At 26.2% G+C, this 9,325-nt stretch overlaps 1 protein-coding gene across 1 annotated transcript in view; it reads left to right on the top strand.

The window, feature by feature from the left end:
• The first annotated feature begins 786 nt into the window (after nt 1-786).
• The window catches only part of LOC142326340 (uncharacterized), a 30,804-nt gene continuing 22,265 nt past the window's right edge, over nt 787-9,325 (top strand). Inside the window, exon 1 of the mRNA XM_075368760.1 lies at nt 787-943. The gene's annotated coding sequence lies outside the window, so the exon portion shown is untranslated. The remainder of the gene's footprint in view (nt 944-9,325) is intronic.

Here is a 9,325-nt window from a genome sequence, read left to right as displayed (position 1 = left end):
ATATAACTTTTAATTAAAAGGTATTTTTTTAAAAAAAAGAAAAGGAATATGACCGACTTACATTACAAGTTTGAAATCAACTGATACTGAAGGGTAAATGAAAGGTGTGCAGGAAGTTCATTTAAAATTAATAAAACTAAAAATTGGAATTTACCGTAATTCCATAAACTCGTTTCATTCTACATATTTTGTTACAGAATAAAGAATTAATAATAGAGACATAACAATATTAACCCTTGTACTCTTCCTCTAGTAACAGGGACAGGTGTTATAATAAAATTCATCTTTGTTTACATGTTGTACCTGTTTTCAAATAACCTTTCAGTCACAGCCGTTTATGACACTGGCTTGTAAAATAATAATCGAATTTAAGATCCATACCTTGACATTTTTAGTAGGAATTCATGAAAAATACAACAGGCTTAAGTGAATAAATACAGTAATTAAGTAAGGTCACATAGGGAATAATAATAATTTCCAACTTTATGGCTAGGAAGGATTAAATTTGAAGTTCCATATTGTTGCCCTAAAGCTAAAACAATATCCTTACCAGGTTTTACATTCTTTTTATTTAAAAGCTTTAAAATTTTATTAACTGTGTTAGATTTGTAAAATAGATGTTTATAAATAATTTTTGATGTGTCCCTGAAAATTATAAAACATCTTGATTAGATAATTTAATAAGGTCAAAGACCTAAAAATATCACAGTATTTTGTAAATGGATTAAATATCGCTCTCTTCTACTATCTTGTATTGCATATGTGCTCTTTTCTTACTGTTAGAAGCCTTCAAAATGATGTATTACTTAATTAGATTTAAAAAAAAGGTAGATAGTTGTCGGTAATATATGTTGAAAGGAATCCTACAACTAACCATACATTTTTATTTCTTCAAGTGTATCACTTCTACAACATCTTTAGTTTATTCATTACATTTTGGAATGTAAGTTTCTATTATTTAAACTACTTTTGTATTTTAAAGAATTATTAATCTCTAGTTATATTTTAGTTGTAAATGGGAAAGTGTTGTTTGTAAAAGATAACAATATTATGAAGGTCATTATTTATTGCATTTAAAAGTTCTTTTAAATGTTTTAGTCTGAATAAAATTAATTGTATTAATGGACCCTCTTGAAACATTGAATTTGGTTGTTATAAGTAAAATACTGTAAGTTACAAAACTGTTGATTTATAAATCAGAAAAATTCATAATTTAAACCAAATTTATCTCTATTTAATTCATTATTAGATAATGAACCTATCATTTAAGTACTAAAACATAAAAAATTTATGAAAAAAAGCCAGTATTATTTTTTTTTAATCTGTGTATTTAACTTGAGAGAACAGCTGTAAAATTTGTTTTTTGCCTATTCAGTTCCCTTAGTTTTGATGTACATTTGCTTATTCCATTTAATACCAAAAAAAATTTAATGAAAATTTCTCTATCCTAATTCACTTCTATAATTCTCATTCGGATTATATTTTGCAAAAAAATTTTGAATAATAAAAGATAAAATTATATGAAAAATTTGTATGCGTAATCTTGTCTTATTTAATTTGAAAATAAAATTATTTACAGCAGCAGAATGTGGAGGTTTACTAAAGGAGTAATTGTGTTTCAATAGTGAGATGTACTTATAAAAATTAATTTTTGATTCAGCAAAGTTTTTTCTAAATATTATAAACATACAGTGACATAAAACAATGATTACCAATTTGTGTTTGTAATTCATACTGTCACTTTCAGTAGCTGTATTTGTTGGTTTTACTTTATTCAATTAAATTTACCCAGAAAATATAAAACATGTCATTTATTTTAACAGTTTTTTTTTATTATAAAGTAAGTCCTAAAAATAGAAGTTTTAACTTTAAACGAATAATTTATTTCAAATAGATTATTTGTTATTAATTTTAATTTTTTTTAAAGACAAATCGTTAAGTAGTAAAAGGGTAAAGTTGTCTTTTAATATTACTTTTGAATCAAAGTATCAGTGTGATAAATTATATAATCAAATAGTTTTTGCTTATAAATTGAAATCAGTATAGCAACTTAAAGAAATTAATGTTTTTATCACAATCACTTATTTACACGAATTAATTTTGTTATAATTAATTAATGAAATAAATTAATTAATTTTACTAATCGTAAGTTTATTCCATTCACTGTAATCTGTTGTATTATTTAATTGAAATTACATGCATAAAAGTAGCAAAACTATATAGTTTTACTGTTATAGAATAAGCAGTGGAATGAAAGTTTGGTCACCCTTAATACTCACACTAAATTTTCTTAATTTACTTGAGCTGTACATTATAATAACAGAAAAATTGCGTGGTAAATATAAAATTTTAAAAATTCCAATATTTTGGAGAAGTGATTAGGAGGTGTAACTTTATCTGATAAGACATTTCAACCATTAAGCTTATTATGCAGACACAAGACCTGAAAAGTTCATCCATAAACAGGCTTTTTCTAGACATCAAGGATGCTCTGTCTCTTCATGTCCTGACATTCTCAGCATCAATTACTTAGTAGGGTCTGATGTACATACACAAATAATAGGAAAGAAAAAATAATTCAGGAACAAGGAAATAGACTGGTGAAAAAGGATAATTACCCGTTAGGATAGTTTACCACTGTTTTGGCCAGAATCTAAAATTTCCAGTTTAAAAATTAAAGTAATTAGATTTACAGATTACACTTTAATCTTTATAATATTCAAAATATAGAATACTTATCTACTAAATTTCAAAAGTAAATTATTATTTTGAATATCTATTATCATTAAGAAAATATATACATTAAATTTTGTAAACTTAGATTATTATCATTTGCAGTGGCGGCTTGTAGTTAAAATTAGTGGGGATGCTGCTCCAGAAATATTTTCCTGGGCCTTTTCAAGGCCACAGTTAAAGTTTTCTGTAAAATATAAGAACCGGGAAAAAAATGAATCTGATAGAATAGCTGGAATCAGGATAATTAGATTATTATTACACTTTATCACATTCAGTAATATGATGCACAGTTTAATATTATCATTATTATGATACATGGTTTTTAAGCACATTGTATTCAGTTTAACCAAATAAATAATAAAATGTCAATACAGATATTTTTTAGTGTTATTAGATAATAACTTAATAAAATGTCCACTTAAAAACACTATAGTCCATTTGTGCTTAATTTAAATTTCTATGTACACAGAAACAAATACATAATTAGTTTTTACTAATTACCATCTCTTTCGCATTTCCAGCGTGTTTTTGGACAGATTTGGCGATCAAAGAGCCCTTGCTTTCTGCAATCTTTTGATCACTACTGAAAAAACAACTAAACCGCTTTCATATTCCTTCCACCGACTACGGTAGAAAAAGAAATGAACAAAGAACATTCCATACACACGCGGAGTAAAGAAAAAACTACCTTCCACCAGCACGCCAGGGTCAGAACTGCGGTAGCAACAGTGATCTCTCTCCCTCGCAGCTTCCTATGTGCACAACAGCCAAATACCAAGCTGCTGGAACTGTGAAGTGTACAGTTTCTTGCAAAGATTTTTGTAACTTTTTCATAAACTAGAGGATGGCTACTGACATTAAGCTGAAGGATTATGTATTGTACAAGTATAAAGAAAAAAGGACTCATTATATTAAATATTATTGATAATATTTAGTGGAAATAGGGGGTGCTGCTGTTCCATAGTGCCTTTACACAAACCGCCATTGTTCATTTGTATAATCACTAAGATTTTAATACTTATGATAATTTTATACTATATATTTTTCAAAATTATTTGCAATATTTACTTTTTTTTCAGTTTACTATTAAAAGTCATAATTAGATGACCAAATGTCACCCAAAAAATTCAAAATATTCATTTTGTTGAAATATAGATTACAAATCCTTGCTGAAGAGATGATTCTGATCCACTTATATAAAAACCAAAAATGGAATACTTTCATTTTTGGAGAAAGCTTGAAAGTATGAAGTAGGCTTAGTATGAAGTAAGCTTCACAGTAGCCTATGAAGCTAGGCTTTTAGTTATACAGAACTAAAATATTTTATTTTACACTAATTGTTCAATTTGAAAATGTTGATATATAATGATAGTAATAACATGCATTATTTTACATTTCATTAATACTTCTATTTTTGCCACTCATAATAGATTCAATTGATTTCTAATTATCTGATTCTGGGGACAGCAGATAAGCAAAATCATCAGGTAATATGGAAATGAATTGGGATTGTATTAAACATGTAATAACACATATAAATTTTTTAACATGTATTTTCAATACAAAAAATATTGCACTTTAGTTTGAGGCTTCATATAGTTAAAACCATTCAGATTCCTGGATGAAAAAGATCAGGACCTTCACAAATTACAAAATGGCGCCGTGTTTATTTTTCAGTCCATTATTTTATATATATATATATATATACACAAAAATATTTGTGTAAATAAATGGTTATTAATTTTCTATGTTTATAATGGGAGTAGATTTGTAAAATCTGTTTTTTTATTGTTAATTATTAATTTTTTTTACTAGATTAGTACTAAATATTTTTCATGTTTATTATGAAAAATTATTTTACTGTAATTTACAACATTAATAAATTTAATGAAACAATCTGAAAATTTAAACGGTAAATTATAATTATTACTACCTTGGAACATTTAAAATTGCAGTTTAGTGTTCCAGATGGAAAGAATACAAATTCAGAAATTCATTCATAATGAGAAATAATTATTTCTCACTATTTTATTTGCTCGTGGTTTTTTTTACACATTATGTTCTTTGAAAAATTAATTAGAATTGGTCATTTTTATTACTTCATTTTTGGTATTAAAATCAAAAAATATTATTTACTAGCAAAAAGATATTTTTGAAAAGACTTGTGCTGTTACGCCAAGGTTAGTAAAAAACGAAGATGCTGTTACGTCGAGGATAATAAAAACAAGGATTTTAATTTCAAATAAATGGTAATCTAGAAATTCTAACTTAAACAATATTATTTGCAAAAATAAAAAAGCCAGTGTGGGATTGCATAACTTTCCCAGTTTTCTCCTTGATAGGGTTTATTTCAAACCCAGCCTAGGGTTTTTAAATATTACTGACTTAATTATGCAATATTTAAAGAAAAGTTGCAAAAAATAACAAAATTCAGTAAAAAAGATTGGATTTTTTTACATTAAACTTATACAGTATTAAAAGTATATAAATATATATATTTATTTATTTACTTTGAAATGTAATAAAAAATGTTGAGTCCCATAATCCCCCTTGCTTTACAGCTACCTCGCATAAAACTTTTAATAACAGCCACATTCAATCTTGAAAATTAAGATTTAAAAACATTGATATTTTAATTATGGTTTTATTCATCCCCTTTGTTTTTTGGAGCTTAATATTTTATTTAGTTGTGTAATTATTTACTTCATTAAGTTGGCCCAATTCGGTGTAATGTTATTCAACAAGGGGAAAAAATTATAATTTACTAAAAAAATAATGGGTACTGTGATGCCCCCTTGTCCATTATGGTTGAAAATAAGGGCAAAGCTTGGCTATACGAATATATCCAAATTTTGACTGTTTTGGTCAGTTGGTTTTCCAAATATGAGGGAAAATCTATTTAAATAATGTTGAGCAGCCCCACCATAATTTTAATCGACCAAAAACTTTGGAATTTGAAATAACTTAATAACTACTTTCATTATACTAAAGCTCAATTTTCTACAACCACTGCTGCACAAAAAGTTTAAAAAAATGTTGACAACTTCCTGCCTCTTTTTTTTAATGTTGTTAAAATTTTAATTCCTTCAATGATTCATATGCAGAAATGTTTTAAATTATTTATGTCGAGGCAATCTGAAATTGTTAATCAAAAAATAGGCCTTCACATGTAGGTACATATATCTTCTAGAAATTTCTACTATTTTTTTTTTTTTTTTAACCAAAGAGGACTTAAAATGTCAGCATTTGCAAAAACCTTGATACCTAAAATTTTGTTAATAACTATAACTTCCTTTTATAGCTATGCTACTATACTAGTGAGTGCTAGAACTACAGTCAGGAAAGTAAAAATATAATCTAATTATGTTAATATTAAAGATAAATTAAATTTATATTTAATAAACTTAAGTACCAAGTTTACATAATAAGTAAGTAATAATAAGTATAAGTTTAAGCTTAGATATTTAAAAACAAAAATATTAACATGTTCTTCATATTTCAACATCTTAAGAACATTGTGAATTTTACTTTTCCAACTTACCAGATATAAATTGCATAATGAATGATAACCACTCTAATATTTTGGTTCTGAGGTAAAACTCAAAAGAGGTTTCTTTGTTGAGTTTATTAACAATAAATACCTTTTTTTTATAAAATTAGTCTTATTTCAAAGGTTTAATACATGCTAAAGTTATTCGGTTTATAGATTTGATTAAAGCATAACTACAACAAACAGATCGTGGCTGAAAACTTCACCTAAAATATTTTTTATTTAGATGAACAAAATTTATTTACTTTAAAAGCTATGAAATTTCACTGATGATGTTCTGTTAACAATAAACGAACTCAAAATTTGAGCTGAAACATCCGTATATGAATCAAGGTAACATGTGCATCAAAAAATTTATTACAACATGGTAATACCTCATCGTTAAAATTCATAAATTTATACATGCTCTATTAATCTCCATCTCCTCTCTCTAATCTTTTTAAGTTTGATGTTTCTTTTGCTTTGATGGTTTTAAATAAGATTAAACTATTTTTATATACTTACATGTTAACTCGTACATTTATCCAAGTTTTATTTTTTAGTTATACCAGTAGAATAATAAAAGAGCCAGTAAAAGTAGAACATAATTTAATGTGCTTATCTCACTGTTATTTTTTATAAGTACACTAAAGTGTAAACTTCTATAATTTTCATGTTGTACGATGTACAAGATATGCAATGTTGTAAATAAGATAAGATCAGAAAATTAAAAAAAAAATTGGTTATTAACTTTAAAATATAATGACAAAATTGATTCAATATTTTTCTGTTACTAAATTAATTAATCCTATAGAAGAATTATATTTTAATATTTTTATTTATTTATTTTTTTGTTAATTACGCGCTCTTAAATCTTTCTGAAGTGATTTTTGTTCTGCCCGATGCATCTTTTAAGCTTAATCCACCTATAAAAAAATAGTTTTAATTTCATTGCACCCTACTCCATGCTGTCATTCCAAAAAAAAAAAAAAAAAAAAAAAAAAAAAATTCATCTATCTGTTTTTATATTTTTAATAAAGTTTTAAATAACATATATATTTTTGTTCAAATTAGTACTCGATAAAGTACATAAAACAAAAAGAATAGATTTTAATTTGACATGAATTTTTAAAATGGTTTTAAAAAATTGACTCTGCTCCTTTTTTTGTTTTACATTATTACAAGTGGTGCAAGAATTTTAAGTTAATTAAATAATTATTATTCTAGTAACGTTATTATTCTTTTGAAGAAGCCAAAGCAAATACTACAATACGATTAAAGTATTTAATGACTATTGATTTTGTATTCTACACAACTTATGTTGGCATTACTAACATTTTTCTTATGTTATATTTACTGAAGTTGCTAATTATTTAATGTAATCATAGTTTAATAAATAATTTTTTGGGTTATAATTATATAAAATAAAAATATTATTGACTGGACATAAGTTTATTTTTACTGTTGTGACCGCTATATATATATATATATATATATATATTGAATATATATATATATATATATTCTACGTCTTATCTCTCATGTCTCTACAGTAGTTGTAACAAGATTAAATTTAAATCAGTCAGTTGATGACATAACACGTGAAAATTAAACTTTATATTTTTGCAAAACTTTTACTTGTACACAGTGGTGTAAATTTCAAGCTATGAGCATCGATTAATGAATGATGAAAAAATAACACTGACCTAACAAATAAGTTAAATATGGCCTGATGTTCTATTGTTTTACTATATATGTGGTGTAAGTTTATCGGTGGTTTAGATACAAATTACATTTTCCAGCTATAACAGTTAGTAATGTTCAGAATGAAATAATTGACAGCTTTTGTCATTGAACTAATAACAAAGAAAAAAGGGACAATTCCTTTAGAGACAATTATAAAAATATTACCGGTTGAGGGTGGGTTTCGGTTGAGTGTTACAAATTTCGCCATTGTGACTGTAGAAGGATTAGATGCCATTTCTAAAAGGTGTAAGGTACGAGTCGATATATTTAGAATTTTACAACCCAAAATGGATCTTGATGCATAAGTAGAAATGCTGACTGTGTGGATAACAGATAATAATTATTATGATTTACATGACTGTTATAATAGTTGTGTGAAGGGAAAGTTTGAACTTGTGTTAGATTATCAACACCCTTATACAGAACTCATTGTGCCAAATTTCATCCAAATCGGTCAATCCAGTCTGGAGATATCAACAAAAAAAAGGGGCTAATTTACGCACGCGCGCACACACAAATATATACTAGCATCCTAGCACAAATATATACTAGCATATATACTAGCACAGCTTCGCCCACATATCAATGCAGCTTCAACCGCAATATTTTTTTTAAAAGTAACTATTTATTTATAAGTAAAAATTATTTAATCAAGAATATTGCTTTTAGATTTTCATTAAATCCCGATAAAACGGTAAATAAGAATTTTTATTAAAAACATGGAATGAATATTCGATAACAAACGAATGGTTACCCAACTCTTAATCTAATGTGGCCCTCAATAGGGCCGATTTAGAATTTAGCACTGAAAAGTGCTGTTGAGGTATTTTTATTTCAGGACTTCCTTATAAACTACATTGCACCCGCGCACATACACATGTGCGCATCTTTTCAGAATTTTTCAGTTCTAAAATTGAGTTTCTTGTTTAGTAGAGGTCATGAAACATTAAAATCTGAAAAAAGCCTGACATGCAAAATCTCACTTGATTGCAAACTTTCCCTTATGAAGACACTGAATACACTGTAACTATTCAGGCAGGAACGTAAAAATTAAATTAATAAAATTTCAATAAATAAATAATAAATTTGTTCCTTTGATCTGAACATAGCGCATATACAGAATGTATTATTCTGTACAATATAGAATATTATATAAAATAATATAATATTATAGGATGAGTAGAGATGCTACTCTAAACATCTTGTGCTAAATAATAGAGTACAAAATAACAGAAGTTGAGTCCTTTTGTAAATTTTGTGTGGTTTTTTGACCTGTTTTATTGCTGCTTCCATTTTTAATAATTCCCCGCATAA

Source organism: Lycorma delicatula, chromosome 6 (genome assembly GCF_047948215.1).
Source record: "Lycorma delicatula isolate Av1 chromosome 6, ASM4794821v1, whole genome shotgun sequence".
NCBI classification, from domain to species: domain Eukaryota; kingdom Metazoa; phylum Arthropoda; class Insecta; order Hemiptera; family Fulgoridae; genus Lycorma; species Lycorma delicatula.
The sequence above is the reverse complement of the archived record's forward strand: the minus strand, read 5'-3'. Positions and strand labels throughout refer to the sequence as shown.